At 43.1% G+C, this 25,647-nt stretch overlaps 1 pseudogene across 1 annotated transcript in view; it reads left to right on the top strand.

Moving 5' to 3' along the window:
* LOC149320344 (uncharacterized) overlaps positions 1-25,647 on the top strand; it is a 40,091-nt pseudogene that overhangs the window by 6,190 nt on the left and 8,254 nt on the right. The window contains exons 4-8 of the transcript XR_016278055.1: positions 3,718-3,788; positions 5,457-5,583; positions 13,342-14,660; positions 18,470-18,946; positions 20,121-20,247. The product of XR_016278055.1 is annotated as an uncharacterized LOC149320344 (transcript). The remainder of the gene's footprint in view (positions 1-3,717; positions 3,789-5,456; positions 5,584-13,341; positions 14,661-18,469; positions 18,947-20,120; positions 20,248-25,647) is intronic.

Genomic DNA, 25,647 nt, shown 5'->3' with positions numbered 1-25,647 from the left:
CATCTTGGTTTCAAGGGAGGAGTCCAGCTTGATACCTTCTAGGACCCATTTGTTTCTCTTTTTGGCCATCCATGGTTTCCTCAGCACACTTCTCTAGCACTTCATCTCAAATGAGTTGATTTTCTTCCTATCTGGTTTCTTAACCGTCCTGCTCTCACCTCCATGCATGGTAATAGGAAATACAATGGAATTTATGCATTTTCAATTGCATAAGTAATAAACTTTTACTGTGTTGCATAGAATTTGGAGTGGAGGGTGTTGGCGAGGATGTAATGAAGTAGGATCGTATATACATATGTGATGGCAATGTAAATACAATCCTATGGGATACACGGGGAGGAAGGGATGGCGTGTCCCATAGGGACTAATGGCCCGTGGCGTTCGCGTTGGTGCCATGCTGCAGCATGCACGAGCCCCATCCATTTAAATGGGGCTCGAGCATAAGCGTAATTTGCTTTATGCGAGGGAGTCCGGAATGGATCCTCCATGTAAAGCAAGGGCGCACTGTATGTAAAAAGAATGGGAAATAGTAATATTAGAAATAGAAAATATTATGGATATAAGAATAGATAGAAAACCAAATATAGTATTGGTAGCACTATATAATGATGTAGAATAGAAAAAAGAAGAAAGAAATCTTGTAACAAATAGCGATTAATGATAAATTAACATGTAAATAGAAAGTGAAGAAAAGATTATGGAACAAAAATTATTTTGATGAAATATGAAAAAAAATTATTGAAAAAGTATTAAGAAAAGAACATGGAAAATTACCTTCACGAGAAGAATTAATATTTTGGTTGGAGTATATGGGTGGGAATGGCTCCAGGGAAGGGGTGCACTGAGGTGATTTTAGAATAAAATAAGTAAATAAATGTTAAAGCATATATGTGTGAGAAGAAAAGTGTAACAATTTGTATTGTAAAATTTTAAAAAATTAATTAAAAAAAAAGAATTTGGAGTGATCTTGGCTGTCTCTAGCAGCCTTTCCTCTTTCAGTTAATTTTTCTAATAGCATGATGTTCCTCATAACAACCACCCTGCGAGGTAGGTGTGTGTCTGTGAGAGAGACAGAATCGATGGTGGAGGTCCTTCAATAAGTTCCAGTGGGAACTGGAAATGGATTTCCCAGCCATGTTCCAATATACAAACCCCTGCATCAATTTCTTGTTGTTCTTCTTGTGTCCCTTCACTCATTATGGCAACTCTAACGTGACCCTAGGAGGCAGCATGGTGTAGCGGTTTGAACATTGGACTATGTCTCTGGAGAGAAGGGTTTGAATTTCTGCTCAGCTATATATTTTACTGAGTTGTATTTCTGCCTCCATGGGTCCTCTGTGAAAACAATGCAACATTGTTGCCTGATGTGCTTGTAGTACCACTGTGCAGCCCGCTGTCCATTCAGTTGTATATATGGTGCAAAACATTGCCATTTGACCCAAGAGTTGCACAGCTTGAGTGATACTCATTTCCACCTGCATAGATTGATTTTATGCATTTCATTACCTGTGTGTTTCTATTCAGTAATGGCTTTTGCTGTCTGGAACTCAAGTCCCTCATACTTTCCACCCTATCCTTCGTCTGTACAACAACCTTGTGAGGTACTTCAGGTTCAGAGAGAGCAAGGGCCCAAGGTTGTCCAGCGTCTTTCAGGGCTCATGGCTCACTGGCCCCCACGTGGTCCTGCCGCCAATTGCCGCCCTGCTTCCGCGCCAGGTGCCATTTTGTTTTTTAAAATGGCGGCTGAAGTCTCACGTGACCTTTCCCTTCGCGGGGCACTATGGGAAAGGCCGCGTGAGACTTCACCCCCATTTAAAAAAAAAATGGCGGCAGGCCTCTAGGAGGTCCGTTGCAATCGCCGGGGCCCTCCAACAGGGCTCCGGCGGCAGCACCGGGCCTCTAGGAGGGCCCCGGCAGCGGTGGCAGGCCTCTAGGCAGCAGCGGGCCTCTATGGAATATGACTCTGGAGAGCGGGGTTTGAATTGCTGCTCAGCTATACGTTTTACTCAGTTGTATTACTGCGTCCCAGGATCCTCTGTGGAAACAGTATGACATTGTTGCTTGCAGTACCACTGCACATCTTGCTGTCCATTCAGTTGTACATATGGTGCAAAACATTGCCACTTGACCCAAGGGTTTCACAACTTGAGTAATGCTCATTTCCACATGTGGAGATTGATTTTATGCATTTCGTTCCTTGTGCCTTTCCAACAGGGCTCCAGTGGAGGCAGCGGGCCTCTAGGAGGCCCGGTGCGATCTCCGGAGCCCTGTTGGAGGGCTCTGGTGGCGGCAACAGGCCTCTAGGACTTTTTTGCCGGCCTCTGATGGGGCCTCGGGCCCCGTCAGAGGCCGGCAAAAAAGCCAGCAGGGGCCATCAGCGCTGGAGGCCTCCTCCTGGCCCCCGGAGGGTGGAAGCTCTGCCCCCCGGCATGCGGCTCTGCCCCCGGTGGGTGGAAGCTCCACTCCCGGCACGCAGCCCTGCCTCTGGAGGGTGGAAGCTCCCTTCCTGGCTTCGGCTCCCCAGTTGTCTGAGGGACAGCAACCTGGCCCCCGGCTCAAAAAGGTTGCCTACCCCTGGTGTAGTGGTTTGAACATTGGAATATGACTCTGGAGAGCGGGGTTTGAATTGCTGCTCAGCTATACATTTTACTCAGTTGTATTACTGCGTCCCAGGATCCTCTGTGGAAACTGTATGACATTGTTGCTTGCAGTACCACTGTGCATCTCGCTGTCCATTCAATTGTACATATGGTGCAAAACATTGCCACTTGACCCAAGGGTTTCACAACTTGAGTAATGCTCATTTCCACATGTGGAGATTGATTTTATGCATTTCGTTCCTTGTGCATTTCTATACAGTGCTGGCTTTTGCTCTCTGGGCCTCAAGTCCCTCATACTTTCCACCCTATTCTTTGTCTGTGCAACAACAACCTTGTGAGGTACTTCAGGCTCAGAGAGAGCAAGGGCCCTAGTGTCTTTCGGGGCTCATGAAGCTAAAACTTTATTTTCCCAGACCCAGTCCAACACTAGAGCCACTGCACCCAATCTCTCTCTGCATTTTTCAGGGCTGGAAGTGTTCTTTTGTGCCAAGACTTCCAAGACAATGCAGGTGTTCCTCCATAATTAAACTGATTCCTTCTTTAACAGAAAATTTGGTATGAGAACCGCAAATTACATGTGAAGACTAGGGAAGGGTTCCTGAACCACACAAAAAAAGAAGTGCACATGAACATTTTTAACATACTTTTTCTCCAAAACTAATAATATGCACATGTGAAGTGAAACCATGAGAAAACAAAAATGTTTGGAAGTTTCAAGGGTCTCCGGAGGCAGCTGCTGTTTCCTTTGTGTGTTGTGGGCAGGAATACATGGCTGCAGTAGGATCAGCTACAGCAGAATCACACTGTTTCTCAGCTCAAGTGTTAGTGCGTTGTTTGCTCCAGACAAGTTGTGCAACCAGATGCTGAAAGCTATGTTTCTTCCAGCTCTTTTTCACCATCCTTCTAATGCATATGTTGCTAAAACAGTTTCATCTGTGTAGGGGATGAAGAGGAAATGGGGCAAGGTGGGTATAATATGACTTTGTAAAAAGGAGTTTATTTGTCAGAGGGTTTGTTAACTGAGGGATGTCTGTACTTGCTAGTGAGTCTTTAAGACTGCTACTTCTAACAGCAATAGATGTGACTGGATTCCCCTCTGCCTTGGTCTCTCCCACAGAAGCTGGAATGATCCCACCAACAAGGACTCAGTCGCCTCTTCCACTTTGCGGTGAACCACAACCAGATCAGGTAAGGAGAAGGAATCCTAGAAGAGAACTGGAGCAGCCAGGGTCCATATTTTCCGAGATCACATCCTTCTCAGCGCTAGTGGAGAACTTTGTTTCAGTTTGCTTTGGATTTTTAAAAATTGTAAAAATTTGCAAACTTCTTCTCTAGGCTTGAATCCTTGTCTTCAGCCTTCTTATTTGTGACTTAGAGTTACTCTCCTTTTTATTTGAACTTTTTCTTGAGCCCAAAAGGGGAGTTGATAGATATTCCCATCCTCCTTCCTCGATCCAGAACAAATCCCCTCTTCCTCTGTGGCATTCAGAGGGAGGCTACTGGAGCTTCTGGAGCTGCCAAGGAACCAGCAGAACCAGGGCCATCGTTGGCCTCTTTAAGGAAGATGGCCAATGCCACTCAGGGATGTTTCAGGCAGGGGTGGGGAAATTGCTTTTAATGCCAGTTTTCAGGTAATATTTAGCTCAAAATTGGAGAACATAAGAACTTTATTGGCCATGTATGAAGACTGTATCTGGCATCTTTTTATAGGCCATGAATGATTTGTGTGTCATGGACCTTCGCCTATATTGGTATTAATAGGTTTGGACTGTGTAGTATTATTATTTATTTATTATTAATCTTTTAAAATTTGCTATATACATAAGCTGCACAGACCTTTTCAAATTGGCTGAGGACCAGCCAAACCCTCAGCAGTTGACTCCCTGCTCCCTCTCTAGCACCTCTAACATATCATCCAACATTTCCCACATGAAAACTACCACATGTGTGGCCAGGCAACAGCAGACTATGGTCAAGATGGCAAAGTTTATTGCTTAAGAAGTGTGCATACACTTACAGAGGCTGACATTGCTGGCTTATCACAGACTCTTCTGGGAAGGGCAAGATGACTAATTGGCATTTTCCCTGGCAAATTGGAGGGTATGCTATAAAACTGTATAAGTCTCCTCTCAAAACTGGAAAAAAATAAACAAGCCAAAAGTACCAGCTGACAATTGTCCAACCTTGCATTTGGACCCAGGATCATCCCTCCTGGCATGCTGGAGTGCCCACATTTGACCTGCCCACCCCATCTGCAGTTGCCTATCCTGGTTCAAATCCTGAAGTGTAAGAACTTTGGTGTTTTGTTCTTCAGTTGTGGTGTAATCCTTCTTTAAAATAACACCCTAAGGGGTGGCCTGCAGCTACCTCTAGCTGCGATGGATCAGGGCCATGGTAACCACACGCCGCTACCCTGATCTCTAATTTTTGCACCCTGGAAAGGGCGCCATAGTTGCCGGCACGCAGCTTTTCTGTGCTCCTTTGACGCTGCATTAAGGAGACACAGAGCCAGAGGCGCACAGTGATGCCATGCTCCATGTGGTGCCATGCGGGTGGAGTTGGGGCATGCGTCTTGTGGATGCCACTCCCCGACTCCATGCCCAAGCCAGCCTAAATGGTTGGTCTGTTGACCCTTTTGAGTCTCCTTTTACTGAAGCTATAGACTGTGTCTTGGACTGAGGTTCCTGTGTTATCAGATCTTGTTCACGATACTCATGATGTTGATGATAGAAGAATCAGTCTCACTGCGGCTGCCTTTGGTGCTGTGTCAGCCTGTGAGTCCGCTTTGTCCTGATTGTCATAGCCAGCAGCCATCTTGATACCAGTGTTAGCAAGAACCCTTTCTTCTGTCTTTAGGGCCTAGTGACTTTTGAGGAGGTGGCCGTGTCTTTCTCCCCAGAGGAGTGGGCCCTGTTGGATCCTAAGCAGAGAGCCCTGCACAGACAGATTATGGCAGAGATCAGTGGGATCATGGCCTCTCTTGGTAAGGATCTCTCTTTCCCTGGAAGCTTTCTGTTTTAAAATTCATTTATAATAATGGCGTTAACAGCTACCATACTTTGGTCCTGATTCAGCCCAAGTGGGAAAGGGATGAGCCCTGGATATGCAGGTCATGGAGGAAATCTGTGGGATTATGGACTGTCTTGGTAAGGCTCTCTTGTTCTCTTGTTGATCATCATTTCCATTCTAAAATGTAGTGGTGAGATTACATGCTTTTGTGAGGCAAGAGGCTATGCTGATGTGACAAGGTGATAGTAGGGTCCAAGACGGAAAGACTTTTGCTGAAGAGCCAGATGAAATGTGCCAACAGCTAGTGGGCAGCACCAATAGTGTGTGTGGCAGAGTGAAACTCTCAGAGACTGAAGAGCAGAGGACAAGTTCGAATAATACCATGTCTAATGATGCAACTGATTTCATGCTTAAAGGACATTCAGCTGCTGGCCTGCAAAGAGATGAAAGAAAAATCTCAAACTCAAATCTCAAGACCACATTATAGGTGGATTGATTTAATCCAGGAAGCCATGGCCCTGAGTTTACAAGACGCTGCAGGACAGTTGATGGCTGGAGCTTTTGGATTTCTCTCATTCATGGAATCACCAGAGGTTGACTTCATGTCAGAGAACAAAATGAACAACAAAAGAAAAATAACAGCAGAAAAATTGCTTTTTAGTGGGAATAGTGTCTCAACTATGCTAGTCACAGGAGGCTTCTTGAGGCAGGGATAGGGAACACCCCACACACCACATCCTTCTTCAGTCACACACCTAGAGACAGTGTTGTGTCAGAGGGTGTCTTGTACTTCGTTGAACAATGAATTTAAAATGACTTAGAAAACATATCCAGGGTTCACCATGATGACAATATATCAAAGTACAGTTTTATCCGAAATCCACAAAACAATGATATCTTTCTTGGATCAGCCGAATTGCACATTGTACATGTTGCAAGCTTTCTAAGCTCCACTGATACTGGAGTAATTTTTATTTTGATGATGATGATGATGTTAGCTAGTGCCCTGCATTTGGTTAAGATAATGTAGTTGTTCTCTTCAGGATCAGATGGCTACTGGGAGATACAGCCCAGCAAATAAAGTTTAAATTCCATTAGCAAGTCAAAAGCTACCACTTTTATAGCAATAGCAAGTACATTTCTATACTGCATACCAGTTCACTTAAGCACTCCCTAAGCAGTTTACAAAGTGTAAGCTCATTGCCCCCAACAATCTGGGTACTTATTTTAGCGACTTTGGAAGGAGGCAAGCCTCACAGAATCATAGAATCAAAGGCCTTACTGAAATCAAGATATACTATATCCACAGCATTCCCTTCATGTACCAAGCTGGTAATTTTATCAAAGAAAGAGATTAGATTTGTCTGGCATGACTTGTTTCTCTGAAACCCATGTTGAGTTTTTGTGATTATGGCATTGCTTTCTAGATGTTCACAGACTCTTTGTTTAATTATCTGCTCCAGAATCTTTCCTGGTATTGATGTCAGACTAACTGGACGATAATTGCTGGGATCCTCTTTTTTCCCCTTTTTGAAGATGGGGACAACGTTTGCCCTCCTCCAGTCTGCTGGGACTTCTCCTGTTCTCCAGGAGTTTTCAAAGATTATTGCCAATGGCTCCGATATTACATTTGCCAGTTCTTTTAGTACCCTTGGATGTAGTTCATCTGGTCCTGGAGACTTAAATTCATTTAGATTAACAAGGTATTCCTCTACTATCTCTACTTATTCTGTGCTGAAATTCCCCTATTCTGTCCTCTGCTCCATTATCCTCAGGTTGAGCACCCTTTGCCTTTTCTGAGAAGACTGAGGCAAAGAAGGTGTTGAGTAATTCTGCCTTTTCTCTGTCCCCTGTTAACATTTTGCCATCCTCTCGACGCAGTGGCCCTACCATTTCCTTCTTCTTACTTTTGCTGCGGACATATCCAAAAAAACCCTTTTTATTCTTTTTAACCTCTCTAGCAAGTCTGAGTTCATTCTGTGCTTTAGCTTTTCTGACTTTACCCCTACACATGCCTGCTATTTCTTTGAATTCCTTTTTCGTGATTTAACCCTTTTTCCATTTCTTATACATGTTACGTTTCAAACTTAGCTCAGTTGAAAGTTCCTTAGTCATCCATCCTGGTTTCTTGAGACACCTCCCATTTTTCTTTCTCACTGGAATTGTTTGAAATTGTGCCTTCAGTATCTCTCTTTTGAAAAACTCCCATCTGTCCTGAACTCCTTTATCTTTTAGTATTCCTGACCATGGAATCGCCCTCAATACTTCTCTAAGTTTACTGAAATTCGCTCTCCTAAAGCCTAGAATGTGTGTTTCACTATGCCTGGCTTCTCCTTTCCACTGTATTACAAACTCCAGGACAACATGGTCACTTCCACCTAAAGATCTCACCACTTGCACCCCATTAACTGGGTTATCCCTGTTGGTTAGGATCAGATCTAAAATAGCTGACCCTCTTGTTGCTTCTTCCACCTTTCAGACAACGAAATTGTTTCCCATGCAAGTGAGGAATTTGCTAGACCTTGAGGATTTGGCTGAGTTTGAATTCCAGCAAATATCAGGATAGTTGAAGTTACCTATCACTACTACATCTCTCCTTTCTGAGTGTGTGGTCATCTGTTCTAGAAAGGCGTCATTGATTTCCCTCATCTGACTTGGGGGTCTGTAGTAGACTCCCACCATAACATCCTTGTTGTTTCCCTCCCCTTTAATTTTTATCCAGATGCTCTCCACCTGGCTTCCAGTATTAATGTTCTGGATCTCTTCACTGGTGTAAATATCTCTGACATATAGTGCTATTCCTCCTCCTTTCCTGTTTGGCCTATTTTTCTTAAAAAGGTTATACCCCTCTATTTCTACATTCCACTTTTGAGACTCATCCCACTAGATTTCAGTGATGCCTGTTATATCATATTTGCTTTGTTGTACAGGAGTTCGAATTCATCTTGCTTATTTCCCATGCTCTGTGCATTACTGTAGAGACATTGCAGACCATGGGTCCCATTTACTTGCTGCTTGTGCAAGTTTTTTTGCCTCCCACTGTTGGGTCCTTGCATTGTTTACCTTGTTTCCTCCATGTCTGTTTATTTTCTCCAGCCCTTTCGCCTTCCTTAATATTGTCTCCTTCCCCCACGAAACTCAGTTTAAAGCCCTCCTGATCAAATTCTTGAGACTGTTGGCAAAAACATTTCTTCCAACTGGCGTGAGATGCAACCCGTCTGTTGCAAGAAGTCCCTCCTCATGGAACCGCAGCCCATGATTGATGAATTCAAATCATTCTCAGCAGCACCATCTGCGAAGCCAGTTGTTCACATCCGCTATTTTCCTCTCCCTTCCTGGACCGTGCCCTTCAACTGGCAGAAGAGGCGAAATGACAACTTGTGCATCCATTTCTTTCAGCTTCCTACCAAGAGCCTCACAATCCCTTCTGGTATTCTGCAGGCTGTGTCTTGCAGTATCATTGGTTCCCACATGGACCAAAAGGAAGTGTTATTGGTCAGTAGGCTTGACCAGTCTTGTCAGCCTCTCTGTCACATCACGGATCTTTGCACCTGGAAGACAACACACCTCTCGAGACATCTTGTCAGGCCTACAAATCACTGCTTCTGTACCCCTCAGCAAGGAGTCCCCCACTACGACCACACGCCTCCTCCGAGGCTTAGCAGCGGCTGTTCCCTCGGGTGGGACTCTCAGGCTCCCCTGCTCTGTCCCTGAAGTCTGTCCATGCTGCTCTTCTTCATCCTCCTTGGTAAGGGAAAGAGTTCGAATCAATTCTCTAGCTGCAAGCTCCCAGAACAATCCCTTTTTGGCCTACTTCTCTGTGTGACATTCCTCCAGCTGTCTGCCTCCTGTGTATGTGAAGTGACCTCCTCTGCCCCAGCAACTTCCTCGCAATGGTATTCATCCAAGATCATTAGTTCTGTTGTGTCCAGGAAATCCTCCTGCTCCCTAATATGCTGAAGTGTTGCTACTCTGGACTCCAGCTGCTGTACTTTCTCCTCCAAGAGGGCTACAAACTTGCACTTGGGGCATGTGAAGTTCTCCACTTCTGTAGGCAAGAAGACAAACATCCCACAAGTGTTGCAGGTAACTGCAGCAGTTCCCTCAGTGTCTATACTGCGAAGTCTTTAGTAATGGCTGAAACAGGACTGTGGGCTTCCTCTTCAAAAAATTCCTCTGGTAAACACAAACGTTAAGGCCCCTGATGACCTGGCCTTTTCACCAGTCTCTGGCAGCGAGCTCAGTCTACTGAGAATATAACTTTATAGGAATGTCCTGGCTGCTAGCTTGTATTAAGGGTAAGGTTCTGACTCAAGGTTTGCTTCTCACCTGCAGCCTCTGCTGTAGATTTCTTTCGTTAAAGGAGTTGTTTAGAATTAGTCTGCTTGCTCCATCCCCTAGTGACTCCCAGAAGCTCCCCTCCCTTCAAAAACAAGCACACTCTCCCAGAGTTTAAAAAAAAATTCAAACACTCACTACTCAAAATGGCTGCCCAGCTCCTTCTCTCTTCCTTTTCTCTCTGGCAAGAACTCAGTCAAGCTTGAGCCCTTTGGCTGGTATTGAACTCGCAACTTTGTGCGCCCACCAGGGCTCCTTTTGATATCCAGTTTGTCTAAACTCCATTGTGACTCGACAAGCCCCTTTGATAGGAAGAGAACACTGAATTTGTCAGGAAGCCTCCCTGTTTTTACATCAGAAAAACGTTTAGGTGTTACTAAGGTAAAACCTGCCAATGCAGTCCCAATTTAAAAGGAAAACCTTTGTTCAAGTAGAAACCTCAACTAGTAAAGCCGTAGTCCATTGGTTCTCTGTTTAGGATTCCCCTGTGGCAGAGTAAATGCATATTCAGGGGTAACCATGTTGGCTATACAGCAAAGTACAGTATGATTGAAACTCCATAAAACAATGTTACCTTTTTGGGCCAACCAAAATGCACATTATACATGTTGCAAGGTTTTGGAGATCCTCTGGCTTCTTCATCAGGCAAGCATGTTTAAAATGAAACAGGAAAAAGAAGAATTGGCGATATTTGCCATAGTTCAGGGGTAGCCGTGTTGACCATATAGAAAAGTACAGTATCATCCAAAACCCACAAGACAGTAATATTAATCATTGAATAAATGTTACAAAAGCAATATGCAAAATTTACTCTACCTCCATTTATTATTAAGACCTAAGCTGCTGTATATAATTCAATGTGGGATTGAATAAAACAAGTGTATCAAAAGTGTGACCAAATGGCCACATGTGGCTCAGAGCGATTCTTGTGGCCGCCAAGGTCAATTCCCCCTCATCTGTATGCCCTCTAGAGGACATAGGGACATTTATGCCATATTTGCGGTCCTTCTGGGTCCTTTTCAGCCCAGGAAAGGCCTTTTTTAAAAAGACGCAATGGCGTCCTCAGGGCTGGTGTAACCCGGTGTGGTCTCTGATGGGGGGGAGGATTTATGGGGTGGGACATCTGGCACGTGACTTCCAGCGCATACAGAAGCACATACGCATGGCCAGAAATACCCTGCATGGCCCCAGGGAGCAGCCACAACACCCGGGGCACCTCCACATGGGGTTTGGGTGGCCCAAAAAGGCCTAGCATTGGGTCTGGGCGGCCTGAAAAGGGCCTAAGTGGGGCCAGAGAGCCAGCCTGGTTTCACCCTCCTTCTGGGGTGTCACCTGGTGTAGTCCACCCTCCACACAAACACACACACACAGTGATGCTACTGTCCCGCTGTAGCCCATTCCTGCTGTATAGATTACACCTGGATCATTATACATTGGAGAAGAATCAGGTGGAGGGAGGAGGGGAAACAGAAATTATGGGGAGAAATGGCTTCCAACAAAGTTTTTTTAAAATTAATATTTTGAAATTTTACAAAACAAATTTTAGTATTCTTTCCATACATACATGTACTTTTGCATCTTATTCATTTTTTTAAACAAAAAACTAAATATCACCTCATTGCACCCCACCCCCCGAGTCTTTCCCTTCTTTATACTCCATCCAAAATTTTAACTTCAGTATTTTTTCCATATTTCATCAAAATAATTTCTTTTCCATAATCCTTTTCTTACTTTCAATTTATATGTTAATTAGTCATTAATCACTAGTTTCCAAACTTCTTTATACCACATAGGTTTTTTTAAAAACATCAAATCAGTTCCTTGTCACAGAAGGGCAAATATTTGGACATTCACTCTTCCACATGCAGGTATCCCTTATTGTAAGAGAAGCCCTTTATTTAAAACATGGACAGCTTGTCCCTCATTGGGCTGACAGGTGACCCTTATTATAAGGAGCCTGAAAGCTTTTCTTTTTATTTGGACTGAATAAGATGCCCCAAATTCCTGCATTTTGTAATGTGGGCCCTTCATACAGACATGTGCATCATGTAATTTATGCGTAGACAGTTTTTTACAGAGAAATGCCTGGCTAAGTTTACTGAAATCAATAATTTCATTTGGTATTTAGGTAGAGAACTTGTCAACCCTGTTTGTCATGAATTTCCTCTGTCCCTTATTGCTATTTTGAAAACTTGGCCGCAAAACCAGGCCAGGCAACTGTGTGTTGCCCAAAGAATACCTGTTTTCCACTCCTGTGCATTCAACAGGATCCATCTTTACTGAGCACTAAGCCCCACTGGACTTGGATTCAATCCCTGCTCAGAAAGGAAGCTCCCCTCCCTCAGACCTTTCTGGAAAATCCTCCATTCTCAGTAGCCTTGCTCCATGTTTCTGAGAGCAGATGTCTCTTTGAAGGCCTCAAAGAAGAGAGGAAAGGAGCAGTCCAGGGAGCCAGGTGCCTGTCCCCAAGGCCTTCTCCTGAGACATATTGAGCAGTTCCCTTGGTCTGTCATGACAGATACTGTTATATTTTTGTTGCAGGTCAAATAAAACTGGTATAGAGAGTGAAACAAAATTAAAATCAGTAGCATGATATAAAGGACTCAGCTTGTAAAGATCCTAAACTTCTCAAAATATCATGAAGAAATTGTTTGGAACCTAATAAAGTAGTATGACAAAGTATGTATCTATGTATTTGATTTATATAGTATGATCTCTGATATTTCTGGCAAAGGTTGTCCATAGACTCATGCTGGAAGACCTCCAGAGGTGGCCTCTCTAGGCATCTAGAGGTCCTCCAGCATGACTCTATGTTCAATGTCTACCAGGGGATGGTGGAGTGGAGAAACCCTTCCCCTGACGCTTGTAAGACTCAGGCAGGCTCTTATGGTGAAATACAGGCTATCAACTCATAGAATCATAGAATCGCAGAGTTGGAAGAGACCACAAGGGCCATCCAGTCCAATCCCCTGCCATGCAGGAACTCTCAGTCAAAGCATACCCAAAAGATGGCTTTGTTAGCTTTGGCCCAGCTTTCTAGTCTATTCAGGTCACTTTGAATGTTGATCCTGTCCTCTGGAGTATTAGCAATTCCTCCTAATTTGGTGTCATCTGCAAATTTGATAAGTATGCCCCCAATTCTGTCATGCAGGTCATTGATAAAGATGTTGAATAGCACTGGGCCCAGGACAGAGCCCTGTGGGACCCCACTGGCCACTTCTCTCCAGGATGAAAAGGAACCATTGTTGAGCACCCTTTGCGTTCGGCCGGTCAACCAGTTACAAATCCAGTTTGATTAATTTACCTTTATTATTGTTTGTCTTTAATCCACTTCCCATACTCTGAAATGCTTTTTCACATAATTATTATTGTCTGCTTTTCTTCTTCACAACAGAACACTGGAGGAAAACATATGTATGTGCTAAGTATGGAAATTGTTCTAGGCAAAAACTGGAACTTACTAAGCAAGCTCAACATTCAGAAGAGGAAGGTTATATCAGAGAGAAGCTCCACAAACAGAATGTATCTGCGATATGTGTTCCTCAAAATATGACACTTGTGGCTTGGAAGAGGCCCCACGGTGTAAAGAAACACTTTAGGTATGACATTTCTATGAAAGGTTTTGGTTCTAAATTGTACAGTGTGAACCACCAAGAAGCGCACACAGTAAAGAAACCACACAAATGCTGGAAGTGTGGGAAATGCTTTGCATACAATTCAATACTTTTGGCACATTTGAAAGTGCACAGAGACTTTGTGAGCCACTGGATAAACCACACAGGAGAGAAACCGTACAAATGCCATCAGTGTGGGAAATGTTTTGTTTACAGGTCAGCCCTTGTGTCCCATCAGAGAGTCCACACAGGAGAGAAACCATATACATGCCAGCAGTGTGGGAATGGTTTTGGTCACAAGTCATCTCTTGTAAGACACCAGGTAGTCCACACAGGAGATAAACCATACACATGCCAGCAGTGTGGGAATAGTTTTGGTCACAAGTCATATCTTGTGAAGCATCAGAGAGTGCACACAGGAGAGAAACCATACATGTGCCAGCAGTGTGGGAATAGATTTTCTTGGCAATCAGCCCTTGTTTCCCATCAGAGACTGCACACAGGAGAGAAACCATACACATGCCAGCAGTGTGGGAAAGGTTTTGCTCAGAAGCCAAACCTGGTTTACCATCAGCAAATGCACACAGGAGAGAAACTATTCACATGCCAGCAGTGTGGGAAATGCTTTCCTCACAAGTCAGCTCTTGTGAGACACCAGGTAGTCCACACAGAAGAGAAACCATACACATGCCAGCAGTGTGGGAAAGGTTTTGGTCACAAATCATATCTTGTGAAGCATCAGAGAGTGCACACAGGAGAGAAACCATACACATGCCAGCAGTGCGGGAATAGATTTTCTTGGCCATCAGCCCTTGTGTCCCATCAAAGAGTGCACACAGGAGAGAAACCATATGCATGCCAGCAGTGTGGGAAAGGTTTTGCTTACAGGTCAGATCTTGTGAAGCATCAGAGAGTGCACACAGGAGAGAAACCATACATATGCCAGGAGTGTGGCAAAGATTTTGCTTACAAGTCAGCACTTGGGAAGCATCAGAGAATGCACACAGGAGAGAAACCATAAAAATGCCACCAATGAGAGAGATGCTTTATTCAAACTTTGCATCTTTTGAAGCATCAGAGAATCTACAGAGGAGAGAAATAATTCACTTGTTGTATCTGACATATTTTTCTCATAAGTCACACCATTTGAGTATGAGGGAGTGCATACAGGTGATAAGCTATACAGACCACAGGACAGTGGGAAATGTTTTCCTGAAACTTCACAACTTTTCAGACACGAAGGGAACCCATAGAAATAGCAGTATGGAAAAGTTTTGTTTGGAGAGATAGCTTTCATATATCTTGATTGTTCCTAGAAAAGGCCTATTAAAATCTTCCATTTTAGCTTTTACCCTCTGCTGGGGCAGGCAGGCAGGGGGCATTCATGGGCTTCCTACAGGATTGCAGCAGAGGACTTAAATGCTGACTCCAAACGCCTCCCAGATCTCCTGATTTTCACCTGATTTTTAACTATTCCAGGCAGGTAATTTACATCTGATTGCTGTTTTGCTGTCCAGGGGGAGTTGAGGATTGTCCTTTAGATTATTGTGCCATGTTATGCTTTGATTATTATGCTATATTGTGTAATTTGTATTTTGTATTATGCATTTTTAACCTTTTTCATAACTATTTCACTGTTATTATTACGTTTTGCTGTTACTTAATGATGGAGGAGTGTAAGGGGATAGCCTAATGTATTATTGTTTGTATTTTGTTTTGTACTATATTGGTCCTTTTTTGTAATCTGCCTTGATTCCTTCAAGAAAAAGGTGGAATGTAAATAAATTATATTATTTATATTACTTGATCAGGTGTTCCTCTGTTATTTATATTTTGGGAACATCAATGTTATTATTTTTTTTGTTCCAGGTGGGAAGCCTGCACAGGTATATGTCATGTATAGTCTGTGCATCAGTCTTCAGGTGCAGCTCGGGAGTTCATGGTATCCATGACAGACATGGGCCTATCCCAATTAGTCTCTGGGCCTATACATTGTGCAGGTCATACCCTTGATGCGGTCTTCAGTAAGGAATAGGTATATCCATGGGCTGAGGTAATTAATATTACCACATTGTCATGGTTGGATCATTTCCTAGTCAAGGTTGGACTCAAGGCCACCGTCCCTCAGTCTTTTTCCTGCCTCACTCCCAGTAGGCTGTGTTTTTCCTTTTCTCCTCCTTCCTTGACTTTGTGTTAAAGATTTTAATAGTTCTTCTAATATTTATTCTGTTCTTATATTCATGGTCTGTTCTCTCCTGTTTTGGCAACTACCTGCAAAAACAGCAATGTTTTCTTTAGTTTTGCTCTATCCCTTTGACTTTCTAACAGCTGAAACAAAGGTAGCGGCTATTTCAGGAGACACTAGTCTAAATGTGATTTGATGGAATCCAAGAGCACAACTGGTTCAGTTCCAATACAAAGACAGATTTGACTAAACAATTGACACATAGATGCCCATTACAAACAAAATCTGACATTTCCACCTCTTACTGGGAACAAATTGTTTAAAATAAAGTCTCTTGGCTGAAACTAAGGGGGAAGAGAATGAGAGAGCCGACGCTGAAATTCCTAGAGAGTCTTCCAAAGGGGGAGAGAGAGAGCCGAAGCTCAAATTCCTAGAGCGTCCTCCTCCAATGGGGAAAGAGCAGGGGACATGGATTCCTAGAGCGTCCTCCTCCAATGGGGAAAGAGCAGGGACATGGATTCCTAGAGCGTCCTCCTCCAATGGGGAAAGAGCAGGGACATGGATTCCTAGAGCGTCCTCCTCCAATGGGGAAAGAGCAGGGACATGGATTCCTAGAGCGTCCTCCTCCAATGGGGAAAGAGCAGGGGACATGGATTCCTAGAGCGTCCTCCTCCAATGGGGAAAGAGCAGGGACATGGATTCCTAGAGCGTCCTCCTCCAATGGGGAAAGAGCAGGGACATGGATTCCTAGAGCGTCCTCCTCCAATGGGGAAAGAGCAGGGGACATGGATTCCTAGAGCGTCCTCCTCCAATGGGGAAAGAGCAGGGGACATGGATTCCTAGAGCGTCCTCCGCTACGTTAGGAGGAAAAGCAGAGGGCTCAGATAATTCCTAGAGAGGCAAGAGATGCTCGGAAAGGTCCTTCCTTTGTGGGAAAGGGAGGAGGGAGAGAGAGGCCGAGGAGGAGGAGGAGGTAAGTGACGGGGCGCCCTGAAGGAGAGGAGGGGTCCCTGCCAGTCTCCCAGGAGGAAAGAAAGAGAGGGGGGTCCCTGTCCCTGCCTCCCCCTTTGGGACTAAGAGAGACCCCTCACTTCCCTCCCTCCCTCCTTTTCCCTGGCAACAAATCGACGAAGGAGAGGCCCCTGTCTGTCTGTCTGTCTGTCTCTGGGGAGAAGGAGGGGAGGAAGGAGGGGGGCTCTTGCGGGGGATGGAAAGACTCCTCTCCAAGGGATGCAGGGAGAAGGGAGAGAAGGGTCTCTGGGAGGGAAAGAGGGAGGCAGGGCCAGCCCCAAAATAAAGGGGGCCAGAAGGACCCAAGACCTGCCCCCCAGAGAGGATGGAAAGGGGACAAATAAAGGGAGACAGGAATAAAACCGGTTTCTATGGGGAGAACTCCCCTCCTCTGCTTTCCCCCCAAAGAGGCCAGAAAGATGGCAGTGGAAGAGACCCCCTTTTTCTGGCCTGAGGGGGGTTATTAATAATCTAATTGTGAGCTCCTCCCTGGGTTTCTCTTCCTCCCAAGGAGACCCAGAGAGGCTCCCTTTGCTTCCCCTCAATGGGAAAGAAGCCCTTGGGATGCCAGGAAAGAAGAGAGAGAGAGAGAGAGAGAGAGGAATACCTTCCTCTCCGCTTCCTCGTTGTATTTTTATTTATGCTTTAAAGCCATGGAACGACGGTTCAATCGCTGTCTGCCCCAAACAGTCCACCAGGCTAGAAAACCTCATTCTGTAACCATAGCTAGAGAGACAGTGGTTTTTAAATCTCATTTTAAGAAAATAGCTAGTTAACTACTTCAATAAAACTAGTTTTAGGAGAATAAAAACAAGAAAGAAATCTGATTTTAAAAATACTGTCACTAACTTTAAAAAAAGTCTCTCCTTGGTCAAAAGCACACTGAAGGAACAACCCAGATTGAGACTGCTTTAACTGCCCTGCCTCTCTGCTAGAGGATCCTGGGAATTGTGGTTTGATGTGGCACCAGACCTCTCTGACAGAGAATGCTAAATGTCTCTGACAGAGATGCCCCTGTCAAGAAATGGATGAGTGTCTTAGATCTTCATTGTAGGATTCAGCTCTGAATGTCAGGAAAATGGAGGAAGTAGGTGGTTAGTTTTGTTTTCCCACAAAATTTTCCTGGGATAACCAGCACTTTGGAATGACAGCATTCCAAACATTTTGGTAACTGTATCATATCAAAGAGATTCTAGGCAATACAGTAATCCTTCCCTGTAACATAGGACAAGATTCTGTGGGTTTTTCCTGCTCCATTTTCTTGTCTGTGCTGGGAAGAACTGAATTGGGAATGAGTAAATCCAGATCCAACCCGTAGGCTGCCATCCTGAACCCACTTTCCGGGGACTAAAGGCCCCATCAACTCTAGAAGCACATTCCCACTCTAGAAGCCTTTAAAAAGGCTACTAAGACGTATCTCTTCCAGGAGGCCTTTCCAGATTAGCCTCCCCTCCACTGATATTGATGGCCCCCCCTAACCTCTACCCCCAGAACGATAGAAGTCTCACCTCCAATTACCTTTGAATTTAGCTAATTTTTAATTTTCCTTTTAATTAGTATTTTATCTTGTTGTTTATTTTATATCATTATTGATCTATTTATTTCATATTGTTATTGCTCTATATTGATCTGATCTATGCTAACGCAACAATGTATTGGTTTTACAGGTTGTTTGAGCAGAAGATCTTAGAGACATCTTTATCCTGAGACAGGCAGAGGAGGAATACCTTTGGTTCTGGTTGTGGTTTTGTTGGTGTAAAAAAATTATACAAATGGGTGAACCACTCTCAACTGTTCCTGAAGGAGGAAAAGGCCGTGATGGCCTCAGTGCTGAGAGCAGTGGGGATTTCTGGGAGAAGACAGTCCAGAGGTTCCTGGACAAGGACCTTGTCAGCTCAGACATGCAGTGCCAACGCTTCAGGCAGTTCTCCTACGAAGAGGGAAAGGGGCCCCGAGAGGTTTGCAGCCGACTCCACCATCTCTGCCGTCAGTGGCTGAAGCCAGAGCAACACACAAAAAATGAGATCCTGGACCTCGTGATCTTGGACCAGTTCCTGAGCATCTTGCCCCCAGAGATGGAGAACTGGGTCAGGGAATGTGGGGCAGAGACCTGTTCCCAGGCAGTGGCCCTGGCAGAGGGTTTCCTCCTGAGTCAGGCAGAAGCAGAGAAGAAGGCAAAAAAGCAGCAGGTGAGAGCATTTCCTCCTGGGGCCAAGGTGAACAGGATTTGGCTCTGGGCTGCCTTTTTACTTTGGGAGCAAAGGTCCACTGAAGAACTTCTCCTGAAATGCAGTGCCCCCAGATGTGGCTTTGATAAAGCGGAGTGTAGGAACAGTCCACCTTGTGATGAAGTGGAATCACAGTTACCAAAGTTTCTGAGTTGGGTGGCTCTGCTTCAGAACCAGGTGGGTGCTCCCACTCTGCCGTGTTTTCAAAGAAAGTGCCAGGTTTACCTGCTGGCACTGCCACTCAACCGGACTTTTCCCCATGGTGACTCCAGTGGCAGAATCTGGCCCTGATCTGTTCAGGAGGCTTCCACCCACTTCAACAAATAACCCACTCTCACTCTAAGGGCTGAAGCACTTTTGCCTTTGTTGACTTTTTTCCTTTCCTTTTATTTTTATTCCAAAGCCAACATAACAAGTGACCAACAACAGTGTTGTTTCCATAGACTGTAGAGTTAGGTATACAGTTGGTAGACTCTTTATCCACTGATTCAAGCATCCATGGCTTGAAAATATTAAAAATATATATAAATTCCATAAAGCAAACCTTGATTTTGTCATTTTATTTAAGCGACACCATTTTTCTTTCCATTGTACTGTATTTAATGGGACTTGAGCATCCACAGATTTTTATATCCTTGGGATGTTCTGCAACCAAATCCCAGCAGATACCAAGGTCCTCTGCATAAAGTAGTAGTAGGTTTTCATTTTTTTGTCTATATGAGTCTTACAGTTCTTCCTTACATGCACACACACACACACACACACTTCAAACAAATATACATGGAGATATAAAAATGAATGAGTCTATGGGAAGATTTCCATTATACACTAAAGCATGGTTTTCCAGAACTTCAAAAGTTCTTGCTGTAGGTTCCATGAAATTGTTTGCATTCCACCATATACAATAAATGTCTGCAATGTATTAACATATTTATCACACTGCATTCCACCTTTTTGAGCTCTTATTTTGTATGTCAGTTTTTTAAGTAGGGCATATTAGCTCCTTACTTTTTGCTGACTTGGCTGTGGCTGGATGTCTCATCTCACACAAGTCCCAACTCCTCCATCCAAAAACCTTTGCCATTTTCTCATCCTTCTCCAAATTCCATGTTCTGAATCCTGACTGTTGTTTCAGGTGAAGAATCTCTTGGTAGAAGTTCACTCTGAACTCCCTATGGCTGAGAAGTCTCCATTGGACCCCAGGCAGAGTCTCCAATGGAGGACCATCCAGCAGGAGTGTGATGGAGGGCCCCCTTTGCAAGGTAAGGATGAACACTCTCTGTCCAGAGTCCTGCAGGTGTCTTTGTGCATGTGAATGCATCTGAGAATCAGTAAAAGGCAATGTTTTGAACTGTGTTATTGGACTATCTAGCTAAAAAAGTTCAGCTGTTATGACAACAACTAGCATAGCATATCTTACCCAAAAGCAACATATGTAGACTTTGTTCTTGTTGTTAACTGCCCTTGAGTCAGTCTTGACACATGGTGACCCCATGGATGAGACATTGCCAAGGCTCCCTGGCCTCCACTGCTCTTCTTAGTTCTTGTAAAGTCATACCCATGACCTTCTTAATAGAATCCATCCACCTCGCATGTGGCCTTCCTTCCTTTCTCCTTCCTTCCACCTTTCCTAGCATTATTGTTTTCTCCAATAAGCTGCATCTTCTCTTGATGTGACTAATGTAAGGCAGCCTCATAGAATCGTAGAGTTGGAAGATACCACAAGGGCCATCCAGTCCAACCCCCTGCCATGCAGGAACTCACAATCAAAGCATACCCGACAGATAGCCAACCAGTATGTTTAAAAACCTCCAAAGATGGCGAGTCCACCACACTCTGAGGGACTGTGTTCTACTGTTGAACAGCTCTTACTGTCAGGAAGTTTCTCCTAATATTGATGTAGAATCTCTTTTCTTGTATCTTGCATCTCTGGAGCTGCAGAAAACAAGCTTGCTCAATCCTCAATATAATATTTAAACAAGGCTATCATATCACCTCTTAACCTTCTCTTCTCCATGCTAAACATACCCAGTTCCCTAAGTTATTTCTCATATGGCATAGTTTCTGGACCCATCATCATCATCATCATTAACCTTTATTTATATAGGTTGCCTTCCTCTGAACATGGTCCAGCTCCTCAACATCTTTTTGAATTATGGTGCCCAGAACTGGACACAGTATTCTAGGTGATGTCTTACTAAGGCAGAGTAGAAAGGCACTATTACTTCCCTTGTTCTAGACACTATTCTTCTATTGATGCAGTCTAAAATTGCATTGGCCTATATAGCTACTGCATCGCACTGTTCACTCGTGTTCAATTTATGGTCTACTTGGACTTCTAGATCCCTTTCACACGTAGTCTCATGAAGCCAGGTGTCTCCCATCCTGTATCTATCCATTTCATTTTTTCTACCTAAGTGCAATATCTTACATTTTTCCGTCTTAAATTTAATTTGTTAGCTTTGTCCCACATTTCTAATCTCTTCAGGTCTTTTTAAATTTTGATCCTGTCTTCTTGGGTATTAGCTATCCCTGGGATTGACAGTTGCTATTTCTGATGCCTGTAATAAAAGCCTTTTGCTTCACATACAAATATTGGTTCACTGAGCATTGGAAATCAGAATTGTTGGTTCTGACAGCCATCCAGCTTCCATTTAAAGACTTCCAAAGAAGGTGACTCCATCAGTGTCTCAGATAGTACTTTCCACTGTTGAACAGCTCTTACTGTCAGGAAGTTCTTCCTCATGTTGAGCTGTATTCTCTTTTCCTGTAGGTTGCATCCATTGTTAAGGGACCCGTTTTCTGGAGCAGCAGAAAACAAATTTCCTCCATCCTCAATATGACATCCCTTCAAAGACTTAAACAGGACTATCATATCACCTCTTAATCTTCTCTTGTCAAGGCTGAACACCCCCAGTTTTTCCTCATAAGGTATGATTTTCAGACCCTTCACCATTTTGGTCGCCCTCTTCTGGACATGCTCCAGTTTCTCAAGATCGTTTTTGAATTGTGGTGTCCAGAACTGGACACAATACTCCAGGTGGGGTCTGACCAAAGCAGAATAGAGTGGCACTATTACTTCCCTTGATCTACTTGGACTCCTAGATCCCTTTCACACATGGTTTCCTTAAGCCAGTTGTTCCCCATCCTATATCTATGCATTTCATTTTTGCTAACTATCGTATATACTCGACTATAAGTTGACCTCATATATAAGTCGAGGGCAAGTTTTGGGGCCAAAATTATGGATTTTACTATGACCTGTGGATAAGTCGAGGATAAAATTTAGGGGCATGCAGCAATGGATCTAAAAGATGAAGCAAAGCAAAACAATGTCAAAGTACTTACAAAAATCCAGCAGACATAACTCTTTGTGCTTACTCTTAAAGCTGGATGGATTTGAGAGTAGAGGGGATTGGTGCTTCACATATTATACTCTTGCTTTTCATTAGGAAATGGTTCCTCCTTTTAAATAAATATTAAGGTACAATATTTACATTGGCCCATGGATAAATCTACTCAGGTTTTTTGGGTCCATTTTTTGACCTAAATTTCTAGACTTATACATGAATATATACAGTAAGTACATTATGTTAGATTTCTCTGTGTTTTGTTAGTTTTGTTCTAGCTTTCTAATCTATTAAGCTCATTTTCATTTTGATTCTGTCCTCTGGGGTCTTGGCTATTCCTCCTAATTTGGTATCATCTCCAATTTTGATAAGCATGCCCTCTATTCTTTCATCTAAGTCATTGATAAAGATGTTGAATAGCACTGGACCTAGGACAGAACATTGTGGGACCCCACTGGTCATTTCTCTCCAGGATGAAGAGGAGCCATTGCTCTGCACCATTTGGGTTCATTCAGTCAATCAATTACAAATCTATTTAATAATTGCATTGTCTAATCCTCAGTTTAGTCATCTTGGCTTCTAGGGAGGGGTCCGACTTGACCTATTCTAGGACCCGTTTGTTTGTTTGTTTGTTTGTTTGGCCATCCACGGTTTCCTCAGCACTCTTCTCCAGCACTTCATCTCAAATGAGTTGATTTTCTTCCTATCTGGTTTCTTAATTGTCCAGCTCTCACCTCCATGCATTGTAATAGGAAATACAATGGAATTTATGCATTTTCAATTGCATAAGTAATAAACTTTTACGCTGTTGCATAGAATTTGGTGTGATCTTGACTGTCTCTAGCAGCCCTTCCTCTTTCAATTAATTTTTCTCATAGCATGATGTTCCTCATAACAACCACCCTGCGAGGTAGGTGTGTGTGTATGTGTGAGAGAGAGAGTGAGTAGATGGTGGAGGTCTTCCAATAAGTCCCAGTGGGAATGGATTTCCCCTGCACCACTCCAATATCCTAACCCCTGCATCAAGTTGTTGGTGGTGGTGTGTCCCTCCATGTCATTATGGCAACTCTAAGGTGAACCTAGGAGGCAGCATGGTGTAGCAGTTTGAACATTGGAATATGACTCTGGAAAGCAGGGTTTGAATTCCTTCTCAGCTATATGTTTTACTGGGTTGTATTACTGCCTCCTGGGGTCCTCTGTAGAAACAGTGTGACATTGTTGCCTGATGTGCTTGCAGTACCTGTGTGCATCCCACTGTCCATTCAGTTGTATATATGGTGAAAAACATTGCCATTTGACCCAAGGGTTGCACAGCTTGAATGATGCTCATCTCCACATGCAGAGATTGATTTTATGCATTTCATTCCCTTTGTGTTTCAATTCAGTGCTGGCTTTTGCTCTCTGGGACTCAAGTCCCTCATACTTTCCACCCCATCCTTTGTCTATGCAACAACTGTCACAAGGAAAATGTACAATGTTGGTTTTAATAGTATCCAGGCATTAAATGGTTACTGTGAGCCATAATGATTGGGCATTTAAACAGGAAGTGACACCAGAAAGATAGTCATCAAGTGCTGTAAAGTCCTGTAGAATGTTCCCAGTCTGAAGAGTCACTCAGGAGGGAGGCTGGATCCTTTGTGACACAGAGGGAGAGGCATGGAGCCTTTGCTAGAGTAGTGACGAGCATTTCACCTCAGAGTGGGTTGCTACTAGTGTGGATGGTGGATGATGTCGATGTATATATTGATGTACACAGTGGAACTTCTTCTGAGAATAAAAGCCTCATCTGAGAGAGGTTTACAGTGTCTCTTTGCTCATTCAGAAAAGGAGAGGTGTTTCTCCAGCTCACAAGCTGCTGACTACAGTCACGAAGGTGGAAAACCTGGTGTGCCAAACATTGACATGTTGCCTCATGCACTGTGCAATATCAAAAGCGTTTTAACAACAACCACCTTGTGAGGTAGTTCAGGCTTTGTTAACTGAGGGGTGCCTGTACTTCCTAATGAGACTTTAAGATTGCTATTTCTAACAGAAAGAAGCTTTAAACGCTAACATCACAATGATGGATATAATAGAAGGGATTAAAGAAATGAAGCAAGGGGAGGCCCCAGGAGCGGACGGTTTTTCAGCAGGGTATTACAAAAAATTACAGGAAGAACTGTCGCAGATGATTTATCTGACCTTTAATGAAATTAAAAATCAAGGGATACCAAATTAATGGTCGAACGCTTATATAACACTCATTCCAAAACCTAATAAAGATACTGCAGAACCACAAAATTACAGACCCATCTCATTATTAAATCTAAACTACAAACTCTTTACATCAGTCCTGGCAAAAAGATTAAAAAGAATACTTCAAGAAATAATTAATGATGATCAAAGTGGATTTTTACCCAACAGATATTTGAGACAAAATTTAAGAATAATGATGAATTTAGTTGAATATTATGGAAAAAAAATCCTAGTATAAAGGCAGCAATTTTGTCTCTGGATATGGAGAAGGCGTTTGACTCAATTAATTGGAATATTATGATTAAAACTTTAGAAAAAATGGATATGGGACAAAAAAATTGAAATGGGTCTTGGCTAGATATAAAAAACAATCGGCACAAATAATAATTAATGTGGAATTGACAGACCAATGCAATATTATTAAGGGTACAAGACAAGGATGTCCATTATCCCCTTTATTATTTATTTTGTTGTTAGCGATTCTGCTCAATAAAATTAGAAACAATAAGGAAATAAAAGGGACAAAAATTAAAAATATATTGAATATAAAACAAGAGCGGACACAGATGATCTGGCTTTAATTGTGGAAGAACCCGAAGAAACTATACATGATGATAGAGATCCAAGAGGTTGTTAAATATGCCGGATTAAAAATTAATAAAGCAAAATCAAATTTTCTAGCAATGAATATATCAAAGAAAAAAGCAGAAAGAATTCAATCAGAAACAGGATGCCAATTTTGTAAAAAAAACACAAAAAAAAACACCAAGATATCTTGGGATAATATTATCAAAGAAAAATTCAGATAATAATTATATGGTGATTTGGAGAAAAATTAAGGAAGAGTTGCAAAAATGGAAAACTTTAAATTTATCTTTAATCAGGAGAATCGCAGTAATTAAGATATCTACCTTACCTAAACTTATGTTTCTCTTTCAAAATTTACTGATCATTGATAATGATAGAATATTTAAATCATGGGAAACTGAAATTTCTAAATTTGTATGGGGGGGGGGGGGGGAATCTAGGACCAAATGGAAGATAATGAAAGATGCAAAAGAAAGAGGAGGTTTTGGT

Source organism: Sceloporus occidentalis, unplaced genomic scaffold (assembly GCF_023333645.1).
Source record: "Sceloporus occidentalis isolate IW3139 unplaced genomic scaffold, rSceOcc1.0.p SCAF_1, whole genome shotgun sequence".
NCBI lineage: Eukaryota > Metazoa > Chordata > Lepidosauria > Squamata > Phrynosomatidae > Sceloporus > Sceloporus occidentalis.
Note: the sequence above shows the minus strand (reverse complement) of the source record. Positions and strands in the feature narration are given on the sequence as shown.